At 45.7% G+C, this 14083-nt stretch overlaps 2 long non-coding RNA genes across 2 annotated transcripts in view; both read right to left on the bottom strand.

Moving 5' to 3' along the window:
* LOC121856247 overlaps nt 1–6172 on the bottom strand; it is a 69580-nt gene extending 63408 nt beyond the window's left edge. The window contains exon 1 of the long non-coding RNA XR_006086942.1: nt 4337–6172. This is a non-coding gene — a long non-coding RNA (uncharacterized LOC121856247). The remainder of the gene's footprint in view (nt 1–4336) is intronic.
* A 2570-nt stretch (nt 6173–8742) lies between these two features.
* LOC121856213 lies at nt 8743–10107 on the bottom strand. Its single transcript, XR_006086923.1, has 2 exons — nt 9182–10107; nt 8743–9141 (listed from the first exon to the last, which is right to left on the bottom strand). It is a non-coding gene; the product is annotated as an uncharacterized LOC121856213 (long non-coding RNA).
* Nucleotides 10108–14083: the final 3976 nt, after the last annotated feature.

Below are 14083 nucleotides of genomic sequence, written 5' to 3' on the forward strand. Positions count from 1 at the left end.
CCAAAGGAACAAACACCAACCGCATCACCATACAGGAAGACAAACACACACACACACACACACACACACACACACACACACACACACACACACACACACACACACACACACAATAAAACATTAAAAACACGAATAAGGTAAAATTACTTAAACAAACACACCATTAAACTCAACCACGACAAACACAAACACCTTAAACAACACAACAAACACCTAACAAAACACACAACAGGTATAATAATTGATCAAGGCTTCACACACAGGTATGTCTAGGGTATCATTAACTCACAATGACACCTGACTACTCTCCCAACACCTGGACAATCTGAAAACACGATATGACCCTCCACACAAGGGCTCCCCACCGCCAATCACCATAGTTATCTAAGAGTTGTTAATGTAGTTAGTGAGTTGGTGAAAGATTTAATTATATATCGAGGTAGTTGTTGTACTGATTCTTTTAGATGATAAGCGGTAGCTAGTGTCCTTAAAGGGTTAAATCAGTCTTCAAAGGGTTAAACCGGTCTTCAAAGGGGGTAAATGATCGTCTTCAAAGGGTTAAACCAGTGTCCTCAGAGGGTTAAGTGATCGTCTTCAAAGTTAAATCGTGTCCTCAAAGGGTTAAACCATCGTCCTCAAAGGGTTAAACCATCGTCCTCAAACGGTTAAACCATCGTCCTCAAAGGTTAAATCATCGTCCTCAAAAGGTTCAAACCCACCCTCTCTCAAAGGGTTAAACCATCGTCCTCAAAGGGTTAAACCACCCTCCTCAAAGGGCTAAATCATCGTCCTCAAGGGTTAAACCATCGTCCTCAAAGAGTCAAACCACCCTCCTCAAAGGGTTAAACCATCGTCCTCAAAGGGTTAAACCACCCTCCTCAAAGGGTTAAACCACCCTCCTCAAAGGGTTAAACCATCGTCCCTTCAATACACCATCAACCTCGTGTCGTCAGCTCTCACAACTCCAACACCATTACGAACCAAAACAGCGAGGCAGTGAAACGTGATATTGAAGGAGGTCAGACGAAAACCACTGACAGGCCGCCCACCATAACTCGATACCTATCCCCTCTCTCTCTATCCTCCTCTATCCTCCCCTCTCGTTCTATTTCTGTCTCTCATCCCTCTATCCTCCCCTCCTCCCTATCCATCTATCCATCGTCAGGTTAATTATCATCTTCACTACGGGAGAAAAAACTCACTCTACACGTCACCTCCCTCCCAACACTACCTGGTATATTAGAATACCTGAGTTTGATAAGACCTTGTGGCCTAATATGGCGACAGGTAAGAGAAAATTATTGAACACACACACACACACACACACACACACACACACACACACAGAATATCAGATACAAGTTTTGTGTGTGTGTGTGTGTGTCAGCATATAGTCACTAACTGCCTTTACTACTTGACCTTTGTACACCAATTTCACTTTCTAGTTCACCTCAGAGGATAGTGATGATGATGGTGATAGTGATGGTAGTTGTGGTGAGTGCCCAAGCCGCTGTTACTGGGCACTGCCGCGTCACTCACCACTATGGCAAACGAGTTGTATGTACCCAGTATCAAGGAATAATCCGAGATGACCGGACATCTCGTCAACTGCACTGGCTAACCATTACCCCGGAATACGATCCAGGTCCTCAATTACTGCTGGGTAGACAAAGAGGCAAATGGTCCAGGTATCGAACCCGGGTCCACTGGCTTGCGAGACGAACACACCAACCATTACACCACAGGTCGCCCCCCACACACACCTACACACCCACACCTGAGAACCTCAATCAGAAGCGACATTAAACCAAAAGGTCATTCAATTCTTCCTTATTTTTTTTTGCTGGACAGACAGAGAGAGACACAGACAGAAGAGACACAGACAGAGAGAGACACAGACAGACACAGACAGGCACAGACACAGACAGTCGAACAATACCATCCGTTGTTATACCTAATAGTGTCATTGCCACACGTAATTACAGGGTAGTAACTGCATCTAAGGACATTACTGCCTCGTGTCCTTTTCTTGACCATGAGGTGAAAATAATGTACATGGGGTGAAAATAATGTACATGGGGTGAAAATAATGTACATGGGGTGAAAATAATGTACGTGAATTGAAAATAATGTACGTGGAAAAATAATGTGTGGGGTGAAAATAATGTACGTGGGTGAAAATAATGTACGTGGGGTGAAAATAATGTACATGGGGTGAAAATAATGTAAATGGGTGAAAATGTACATGGGGTGAAAATAATGTACGTGGGGTGAAAATAATGTACGTGGGGTGAAAATAATGTACGTAAAGTGAAAATAATGTACGTGGGGTGAAAATAATGTACATGGGGTGAAAATAATGTAAGTGGGGTGAAAATAATGTACATGGGGTGAAAATAATGTACATGGGGGTGAAAAATAATGTACGTGGGGTGAAAATATGTACGTGGGGTGAAAATAATGTACGTGGTGAAAATAATGTACATGGGGGTGAAAATAATGTACATAATGAAAATAATGTACGTAATTGAAAATAATGTACGTGGGGTGAAAATAATGTACATAGGGGTGAAAATAATGTACATGGGGTGAAAATAATGTGCTTAAGTGTTTCTATTTCACAACTTATAAGACTCATTGGTTTATCCCACCTTAAAACTAATTAGCATGTGTGTACTATAAGGCCTAATGATACCTGGAATAATAACAAACATAAATGATGATGATAGTGAGGAGAGAGAGCGCAACGACCACAAAAGCTCAGAAAAAATACCCCCAAAAACCTATAGTCGTCCAAAAGTCAGTGTTAAAGCTTTTCAATAGACAACAACCTATATATAGTAGTACAAAGTCATCAGCTAGGTAAACATTTAGAAACCATATAATCCTCCTTACTGTCCCCTCCCCCCAGAACCCTTACTAAAGATGTAAGATTTCTTTCTAAGGGTCAACACACACACACACACACACACACACACACACAGGATCATTGGTAAGGAGGCGTCTTATTGTACTCGTAAAGTGGCCTGAGAGTCGTCGGCAGAGTAATGATGGGAAGATCAGGTAAACCTTTCAACCCCACACCACCCCACACCCACCCACACCCACCCACGCCCCTCCTGCACAAGACCTGACACCTCTCACAGTTGACAAAGAACATTAATAATACAAACAGGATACAGCCGATAACAAGGTCATGACCACTAAACATTAGGGTCAACCACTCAACTACTGGGTCACCTGGGGTTGGTGTTTACACATAGCCAAGCCTCTCGTTGTACTGTATGTTGAGGTCAAGGGTCAAACAAGGTCATTAAACAAGATTCTCATCAACTAGAAGTGGTCAGATGCATTAAACTTCCATTTAATTAATTTTTTTAAAGATATATTCAGTATTAAATTCATGAAAAACAATACCCAAGATCTATTGTTAAGCACAGGTATTTTAATGAGACAGGTTAAAACTAATTAGACAGGTATGTTGTGATATTTAATCCTGTTTATACACCTAAGATCTTGAAAACAGTTAATGGATCGCTATTAAATAATGCATTTAAACTAACACTTTATTTACCATTGCTTGTTAGGTTCAGTTTAATGCAATGGGACGAGTTAATTTGCATATTAGTCTTATCTTTGAGGAATGTCGTATTAAACCCGTGTCTTCTCAGCAACAACTGTCAAATGTTTATAAACCATAAATAAACCATTAATATCCTAAACCAAGGGAGAGTACAGTCATGACAGGTAAAGTTAAACCTCACACACACACACACCTGGTAACACAGTGAGGCGGGCGGGCGGCGGGGACTGACCCCAAGCTGCCACCCACCCACGCACCCTGCCACCCACCCCGCCACCCACCCAGGTCTCTCTCACACCTGCCGTAGAGAGGGAAACCAAAACACACCTGTCACTTACCTGTCTTACCGGGAGCAAATAATGAACACTTAGATAATTAAGAGTATTTATAGTATGCTAATTACACCTGAGGGGGACTAATTATACCTGAGGAGGACTAATTACACCTGAGGATGACTAATTACACCTGAGGATGACTAATTACACCTGAGGATCACTAATTACACCTGAGGATGACTAATTACACCTGAGGATCACTAATTACACCTGAGGATCACTAATTACACCTGAGGATCACTAATTACACCTGAGGATCACTAATTACACCTGAGGATAACTAATTACACCTGAGGATAACTAATTACACCTGAGGATGACTAATTAAACCTGAGGATGACTAATTACACCCGAGGATGACTAGTTACACCTGAGGATGACTAATTACACCCGAGGAATACTAATTAGGATGACTTACCTTTCTTTGTGCTCGGGGATGGGGTCCTGGATAGACATGAAGTTGAGGCGCTGGAATGTGTTAAGCCTCTGAAGGCGGTACAGCTTGAGGTTCTGTAACACCATCTTGGCGAGGTGAGGGAGTCGACAACCTCTGCTGCCTCCCGACTGACAAACACTCGCCGCGTCACTTCAGTTGTCTCTCTCTCTCTCTCTCTCTCTCGGGTGTAGATTAAGGACCCGTTGTAGAGAGGTAGAGTGTGCGCCTCCTGACACGTCCCTGTTAAAGAATGTACCGTATTTCAGTACCACCAACACTCTTCAGCGTACCACAAGACACCTCACCTTTGTCTCTTTCCTTCACTTAATAGCCCCCTTGTAATTTGTACTATAAACGTGCAGTATAAGTTAATTAAGCTGACGAGCTCTTCGTCATAAAATATAAATACATACAGACTGTGCTTTGGCTTTCACTCATAAATATGAAGAAAAAAATATCTTGGTATATCTTGTTAAAATAGTTCACAGAGTTTCATTCACTGGAGATAGACACGCGAGCAGTAGTGAGCAACGAGCTGGCAGTAGTAGTCCTTGGGAGGAGGAGGAGGAGGAGGTGGTGAGGTAAACAAACGTTGGCGTGCTGCGCGGCCCAGACACTGAGCCACAACCCCCAGCCGTCGGGGCAAACGTTGGACTGAGGTGCAACACTCCAGCTCACCTCGCCGGCCCGGCCAAGTCTTGCGTAGTCGGGAAGGTGGAGGTAGCAGGCGGTGACGGAGGGAGGTGCGTGAGTGTTTTGCCGGCTGGATGAACGGACGATCCAGGGAGGGGGGGGGGAGCAACACACCTTGCAGGAATTTAGACTAAACTGTCGCAACAGTTGCTCGCCAAGGTCATGCGTACGTAGTAATGTCCGCCGATCTCTTGTGCCTATGTTTATATAAATAGCGTATAAAAATATATAAATATTAAATACTTTGAAGGTTTCTGTATCCACGAAAAATATTTATGTGATGTCACTGTACTGTAGCGACTCTCCTTGTTGATGATGACTTGTTGTGGCTCTTGACTCACGTAAAGGAGAGTTACTTGACGGTCCTGTTTCACTGTGGTACTTTACCACTTGTACTGTAAGGTTTGGTGTTCTCTTATTGGTCCAAATGTTGCTGATAATGTTTGTGGATTAAGACAAAATAAAGATTGTTCACTTTTGTTGATTAAATAAAGCAGCGTCTTGTTTGATTTCTGTCGCCGATCTAGACACTATGAAGGCACTTGTTGTACTGTTCAGGCAAACGTTTCCACAGGTGTTGGGGGCGGCAGTGACCAAGACCCACACACACTACTGTAGGTGCAGGAGGGCGAGAGAGTAACACAGGACCACTGTTGCCTAGGGCAGACGTGACCTGAGTGGCCAGCGGGCGTCTGCCACTGGTCTTATATAGGTCGAGGAGAAGCGTGACAACCTCAAGACGTCCTGACACTGGCACTTCCCAAACAGTGCCACGCAACTGTAGGACCTCCCGGGGGTCACAGTTACGGCCTTCAGTGGGTTTGTCTTTACTGTGCAGACTTATAGGAGACAAATACACCAACAGCAAATATTGGTGGAGTAACAGATTATTTCTATTGTCTAAACTATTATTAGATACGGGTTAAATGAGTAAATCTTCGTGTTATGGTTTAGTCCAGGGAGCCACCATACATGTCACTGGTTCACGTTCCTTCAAACCCTGGTCCAGAAAGGTGAATGACGTGTTGTGGGGGATGAAACTTGATGACGCTTTAGGGGTGAAACTTGATGACGTTTTAGGGATGGAACTTGATGACGTGTTTTAGGGATGGAACTTGATGACGTGTTGGGGATGAACGATGACGCTTTGGGGGTGAAACTTGATGACGTGGGTGGAACTTGATGACGTTTGATGAAACTTGATGACGTTTTAGGGGTGGAACTTGATGACGTGTTGTGGGGGATGAAACTTGATGACGTGTTTGGGGGATGAAACTTGATGACGTTTTAGGGGTGGAACTTGATGACGTGTTGTGGGGGGACTTGATGACGCTTTAGGGGTGAAACTTGACGTTTTAGGGGTGGAACTTGATGACGTTTTAGGGATGGAACTTGATGACGTTTTAGGGGTGGAACTTGATGACGTGTTGTGGGGGATGAAACTTGATGACGCTTTAGGGGTGGAACTTGATGACGTTTTAGGGGTGGAACTTGATGACGCTTTAGGGGTGAAACTTGATGACGTGTTGACGTTTTAAGATAACTTCTGAGAATGACAAACACAGACAAACACACACACACACACACGTTCCAGAATAACTTATATGAATGAACAAATCGACGAGTATTTTCCCATAATAAGATCAAATGACCATCCTCTCAAAACTAAATGACACGATTAACTACCCAATTGACGTGTAATCTTCGTATCTCACCGATAATATCCACACAGGAGGTCAGGTTATGTAGTTACGTCAGCAGTGGCTTCTCCTGCGTCGTCGCCTCCTGCGTGTTGATCAATGCCACCACACTGGGTAATGCTTGCCCTACATACGTCTCGTTTGACCTTGCATCCTAATACTGCAACTCACCGGGTCAACCAATCGTTACCCAGCTGCTCGATACTCCGGTATTGTTATTGGTCTTCTCTTTCTCGAGGTCAGAGATCCATTGACGTTTATACACTTGTTATTGGTCTTCTGTTCAGTGACGTCAGATACCCATGGAAGTTTCTACACTTATTGGTCTTCTGTTCAGTGACGTCAGATACCCATGGAAGTTTCTACACTTATTGGTCTTCTGTTCCGTGACGTCAGATACACATGGACGTTTTTACCCTTTTTATTGGTCTTCTGTTCCGTGACGTCAGATATCCATTGACGTTTTTACCCTTCTTATTGGTCTTCTCTTCCGTGACGTCAAGATATCCGTAGACGTTCGCCAGCCTTACAATACTTCCCAATCCACTTCGACTGGCAGACACGAGAGGCAGAGTCACCAAAAAGGAACTCTACAACCTCAGGAACTCGTTAAATATATGAACTAAAACAGAAATTCCTTTGATATCAAGTAACAAGGGCGTGAATAGTATACGAGGGGAGAGGTGTCGAATTTGCGTATAAGGGAGGAAGGGAGGTTAGCAGGAGGGGTGGTAAGGGAGAAGGGAGGGAGGGAGGGAGGGTAGTAGGAGAGGGTATACAGTCTGGGAGGGAGGGAAGGTAGGACAGGTAGGGAGGGAGGGTAGGACAGGGAGGGTAGGACAGGGAGGTAGGTAGGGAGGGAGGGTAGGACAGGGAGGGAGGGAGAGAGAGGGAAGGAGTCACTACGGGCCCAGGGCGAACTAGTGACCTGTTTACCCCAGCGTGAATCAATGGCCTCCTGTCACAAGAAGTAGGATAAGCAGTAATTACTCTGGGGGCGTCGCGTGCCTGTGTCTTGTACCCCCAGATGTTGTTAATGACCTTCCCAGCCAGGTGTTTGCACATACAGGTAAGGATTGACACACAAACTCACTCACCTGGCAATAAACTGTTCGTATGACCTTCAGGTAAAAACAATAAAAGGTGTTAAAGGTGTCAGGTGAAGTAGTTTTCTTTAGAGTTTAACAGATATACAATGAACTAATATTGGTTGTTTTTATGAATCACCTTTTAAAAGACTTATCACAAAAACTCTGTCACTACTTTCAAAACTGTTTCTTACTTTTATTTACTCTTCTCAAAGGTCAATCTCTTCCTTATTCACTTTTTATTAACTTTTTTATATATTCTCTTTCTATAGTGAGTTCTTGTTGTTACTTATTCCCGTAATCTTGAGAAATACCTTCAAGTTCTTCCCATGGTGTTGTGTTTGTAAGGGATGAAAGATTTCTCACCACAGGATGATTGACAACACAGGGTGACAATACGTGGTGACTGTCCTATGAAAAACACAATCACCAATAACACCAAGATCACTGTAAGGTGGTTTGAATCACCAGTTAAGACCACTAAATGTGTCTTGGAATCACCATTAAATCACCATCAGCTGACTATGGTTATTAGCTAAGATCACCAGCTTCTAAGATCACCACCAGCCGTTTACATCACCAGTCCAACAGGTCACCAGGTAAAGCGGCAAACTAGGTCAACAGTAGAACGCCTGAACATTAATAATTACCTGTTAATTACACAGGTGTGGAGGTCACGGGCCAATATATTTACCTTAATTTTTTTTTTTTGGGGCAACACTAGGTGGGATTTTCTTGGGGGCAAAGTGGTGATTTATCTGGGGATTTTTTTCTAGGGATTAATGGGTTCTTGTTGTGGGTATTCTTGGGGGGATTCTTTTCTTGGGTTCTATTGGGTTCTGTTTGGAATTTCCAGAGATCTTGTTTTGAACTATTTCCGGGTTCTATTTGAGCCTTTTGGGGGGGAGGGGGAGTGGTGGTTCTTTCAAGCAGATACACTGGGTTCTTTTAAAGCACACTAGGTTCTTTAAAGACAATTGGGTTTCTTTTGAGGGGTCACACAAGGTTCTTAAAAAACAATTTGGGTTCTTTTCCGGGTTAGGTTAAGTTCAATTACTCACTCGTTTTTAAAATCACATACATATTTTGAACGAATTTTAACGATATTTTTCCTTGTTGTGTCGAATAAAGTGGTGGTGGTGGTTGATGTCGTTTCTTACATTAATAGTTAGAAGTTATACTCGAACACGACATAACTTATCCTCCTCTTAACTTAAGCATCAGCAGTTATAGTCTTTTGAAGTGTCGTGTTGTCTCCAAAATCGCCTGTCGTTCTCCAAAAGTACCTGCCGTTCTCCAAAAGTACCTGTCGTTCTCCAAAAGTACCTGCCGTTCTCCAAAAGTACTGTCGTCCTCCAAGTATTGTCATGTAAATCCTCAATCACTTTCTTCTCACGCTGTTATTGTTATTGCTGTTGTTATTGTTATTGATGATGAAGATTCTAAGTTTTCTATCCGTTCAAGAGTCCAACTTTTCAGGACCACTTTGTGACAGAATTAGAACTTACGATTTTGTTTTTCCTCTTGGACCCAACAGAAGGGATTTACGTGTTTCTCTTTCTATATGTAACACAAACAGTAAACACAGAGCACAAATTGCGTTACAGAATTAATGTAGAAAGGGTATGTTGATAAATGCACAGGAATTTTCTCAACGTGAATCTTGGTATAAATGCACAGGAATTTTCTCAACGTGAATCTTGGTATAAATGCACAGGAATTTTCTCAACGTGAATCTTGGTATAAATGCACAGGAACCTTATTTAAGTCCTGCTGATCAATACTACACTGAAAATATCTACAAATTGCCAACTATGGTGACGGTGTGGATCACAAAGCAAGTTATAACACACACACAGACACGCAGATGGCTCCGGGGCTAGCAAGGTAAAGACGAGGACAAAGGTTCGACACCAACATGGGACCACTCCGCTCCTCGAACTGGGAGACGAGGATGAGCAGCTTCCTTTTTCAACACCACAGGATATGTATGAATTTTCTTAGTATCCTTCTGTCTCTATAAGGCGGAATAGGATGTGACGACTTGAGTAATCCTATTGTACCGGAGGATAAAAGGATGGGATCAGGGTGGATCCTAGGGAGAGGAGGGAGAGAAAAAGGACTCAGAAGAGGATGGTTGGTAAAGGATTTTGGCTGATGGCCCTATAGGATTCCAAGGGCCTAGGATCAGTGAGGGGATACGGGACTTAAGGGGGGGTCCTGAAGGTGGACTTAGGACACGAGAACAGAGACACCTGTTCTTAGGGGCGGTCAGGAGGGCACTGGATACCTGGGGAACTTTCTGCTTAACTCCTGACCTCGGTCCTACACACCCGGCAAGGTCACACACACACACACACACAGACAGACACACACACACACACACACACAGGAAGTGACCGGAAAAAACAACAACGGGTGTGACAGAGCATTAAACAGAGGGGTGGGCGGGCGGGGTGGGTGGGTGGGTGGGGTGGGTGGGTGGGTTGGGTGGCATGGGCGGGGACAAGTACACGTTGAGATAACAATACAAACCACGTAGTGAACATGTATGCATCACTTGAGACCATGAAATAGACAGAGGGGTGGGCGGGTGGGTGGGTTGGGTGGCATGGGCGGGGACAAGTACACGTTGAGATAACAATACAAACCACGTAGTGAACATGTATGCATCACTTGAGACCATGAAAATAGACAGAGGGGTGGACGGGCGGGTTGATGGGTGGGCTTGTGGGTGGGATGGGCGGGGACAAGTACAGGTAGAAAGAATAATATAACCCACGTAGTCAAGATGTATGCGCCACCCACGACCATGAAAACACAAGGGCATCTTAGCCAAGGTCTCCTGTCTCAATTAAGTTACTCTCTCTCTCTCTCTCTCTCTCTCTTTGTTTATGGTATTGTAGTGGTAGTAGTGATGGTGTGATAGTGGTGGGTGTGGTTGGTGGTGGTAGTTGTGGTTGGTTGTGGGTGGTTGTGGTTGGTTGTGGGTTGTGGGTGGTGGTGGTTGTGGTTGAAGGATTTGTGGGTGGTGGTGGTTGTGGTTGGTTGTGGGTGGTGGTAGTTATGGTTGGTGTGGTGGTAGTTGTGGCTGGTGTGGTGGTGGTTGTTTTGGTGGTGATAGTTGTGGTTGGTGGTGATAGTTGTGGTTGGTGGTGGTAGTAATAGTACAAATGTCGACGGTGGTGGTAATGAGAGAGAGAGAGAGAGAGAGAGAGAGAGAGAGAGAGAGACATTCTCTCACATCTCATCAACTTCCTATTCGTCTACTTCTCATGACCTCACATCTACCTGTTCTTCACCTCAACTCTCTCTAAACTACATTCTATCTCTCTATCTCTCAGTGTCTCTCCCCCCACGATCTCACCTCCCACTGTCTCGTGATCTGTCTCTTCTCCCACTGTCTCGTGATCTGTCTCTCCTCCCACTGTCTCATGATCTGTCTCTCCTCCCACTGTCTCATGATCTGTCTCTCCTCCCACTGCTGTGATCTGTCTCTCCTCCCACTGTCTCTGATCTCTCTCCTCCCCACTGTCTCATGATCTGTCTCTTCTCCCCACTGTCTCATGATGCCCTTCACTGTCTCTGATCTCTCTCTCCCACTGTCTCATGATCTGTCTCTCCTCCCACTGTCTCGTGATCTGTCTCTTCTCCCACTGTCTCATGATCTGTCTCTCCTCACACTGTCTCATGATCTGTCTCTCTCCCACTGTCTCATGATCTGTCTCTCCTCCCACTGTCTCATGATCTGTCTCTTCCTCCCACTGTCTCATGATCTGTCTCTTCTCCCACTGTCTCATGATCTGTCTCTCCTCCCACTGTCTCATGATCGTCTCTCCTCCCACTGTCTCATGATCTGTCTCTCCTCCTGCTCTCATGATCTGTCTCTCCTCCCACTGTCTCATGATCTGTCTCTCCTCCACTGTCTCATGATCTGTCTCTCCTCCCACTGTCTCATGATCTGTCTCTTCTCCCACTGTCTCATGATCTGTCTCTCCTCCCACTGTCTCATGATCTGTCTCTCTCCCACTGTCTCATGATCTGTCTCTCCTCCCACTGTCTCATGATCTGTCTCTTCTCCCCACTGTTCGTGTCCCCCCACTGTCTGATCTGTCTCTTCTCCTGTCTCATGATCTGTCTCTCCTCCCACTGTCTCATGATCTGTCTCTCCTCCCACTGTCTCCATGATCTGTCTCTCCCACACTGCTCAGTCTGTCTCTCCCCTGTGATCTGTCTCTCCTCCCACTGTCTCATGATCTTCTCTCTCTTCCACTGTCTCATGATCTGTCTCTCCTCCCTGTCTCATGATCTTCTCTCTCCTCCACTGTCTCGTCATCTGTCTCTCCTCCCACTGTCTCTCATCTGTCTCTCCTCCCACTGTCTCATGATCTGTCTCTTCTCCCACTGTCTCATGATCTGTCTCTCCTCCCACTGTCTCATGATCTGTCTCTCCTCCCACTGTCTCATGATCTGTCTCTCCTCCCACTGTCTGATCTGTCTCTCTCACACTGTCTCATGATCTGTCTCTCCCACTGTCTATGATCTGTTCTCTTCTCCACTGTCTCATGATCTGTCTCTTCTCCCACTGTCTCATGATCTGTCTCTCTCCCACTGTCTCGTCATCTGTCTCTCCTCCCACTGTCTCATCATCTGTCTCTCCTCCCACTGTCTCATGATCTGTCTTTCCCACTGTCTGTCATCTGTCTCCTCCTCCCACTGTCTCGTCATCTGTCTCTCCTCCCACTGTCTCATGATCTGTCTCTCCTCACACTGTCTCATGATCTGTCTCTCCTCCCTGTCTCATGATCTGTCTCTCCTCCCACTGTCTCATGATCTTCTCTTCTCCCACTGTCTCATGATCTGTCTCTTCTCCCACTGCCATGATCTGTCTCTCTCCCTGTCTCGTCATCTGTCTCTCCTCCCACTGTCTCGTCATCTGTCTCTCTCCTCCCACTGTCTCATGATCTGTCTTTCCTCCCACTGTCTCGTCATCTGTCTCTCCTCCCTGTCTCGTCATCTGTCTCTCTTCCACACTGTCTCATGATCTGTCTCTCCTCACTGTCTCATGATCTGTCTCTCCTCCCACTGTCTCATGATCTGTCTCTCCTCCCACTGTCTCATGATCTGTCTCTTCTCCCACTGTCTCATGATCTGTCTCTCCTCCCACTGTCTCGTCATCTGTCTCTCCTCCCACTGTCTCGTCATCTCCTCCTCCCACTGTCTCTGATCCCTCCTCCCACTTCCATGATCTGTCTCTCCTCCCACTGTCTCGTGATCTTCTCTCCACTTGACCTCCCTCCTGATCTGTCTCTCCTCCCACTGTTCGTCATCTGTCTCTCCTCCCACTGTCTCATGATCTGTCTCCTCCTCCCACTGTCTCATGATCTGTCTCTCCTCCCATCTCATGATCTGTCTCTTCTCCTGTCTCATGATCTGTCTCTCCTCCCACTGTCTCGTCATCTCTCTCCTCCCACTGTCTCGTCATCTGTCTCTCCCCACTGTCTCATGATCTGCTCTCTCTCCCACTGTCTCATGATCTGTCTCTCCTCCCACTGTCTCGTGATCTGTCTCTCCTCCACTGTCTCGTGATCTGTCTCTCCTCCACTGTCTCGTGATCTGTCTCTCTCCTGTCTCGTCATCTGTCTCTCCTCCACTGTCTCATGATCTGTCTCTTCTCCCACTGTCTCATGATCTGTCTCTTCTCCCACGTCTCATGATCTGTCTCTCCTCCCACTGTCTCGTCATCTGTCTCTTCCACCGTCTCGCCGTCCTCGTGTTGGTGTCGAGGAGGGCGGGGCCACGAGACCAGGGGTGTGTTGGTCGACAGGTCCAGCGAGACACACAGGACCTTGACCCTTACGCCTCGCCACCCGGGAGAAAACAGTGCACGCCCAAGGTTGTTGTGGTGGTGGTTGTGGTGTTGGTGTGGTTGTGGTGTGGTGGTGTGGTGGTGGTGTGGTTGTGGTGGTGGTGTGGTGGTGGTAACTGTGGGTAGGGTGGTGGTAATAGTTGTAGTGGTAGTGGTGGTAGTGGTGGTGTGTGGTAGTAGTGGTGGTAGTAGTGGTAGTAGTGGTGGTGGTAGTAGTGGTGGTAGTAGTGGTAGTGGTGGTGGCAAGACACACCAACACTCACCAATTAACACAGTAACCTTAACCCTGTCAGGCTCTGTGTGTGTGTGTGTGTACATGCAAGTGTGTACGTGTAAGTAACCATGTGTACCTCACTTTACAACCCGGCTCGGTCTTTCT

The sequence above is a fragment of the Homarus americanus genome, unplaced genomic scaffold (assembly GCF_018991925.1).
Source record: "Homarus americanus isolate GMGI-L3 unplaced genomic scaffold, GMGI_Hamer_2.0 scaffold48016, whole genome shotgun sequence".
NCBI lineage: Eukaryota > Metazoa > Arthropoda > Malacostraca > Decapoda > Nephropidae > Homarus > Homarus americanus.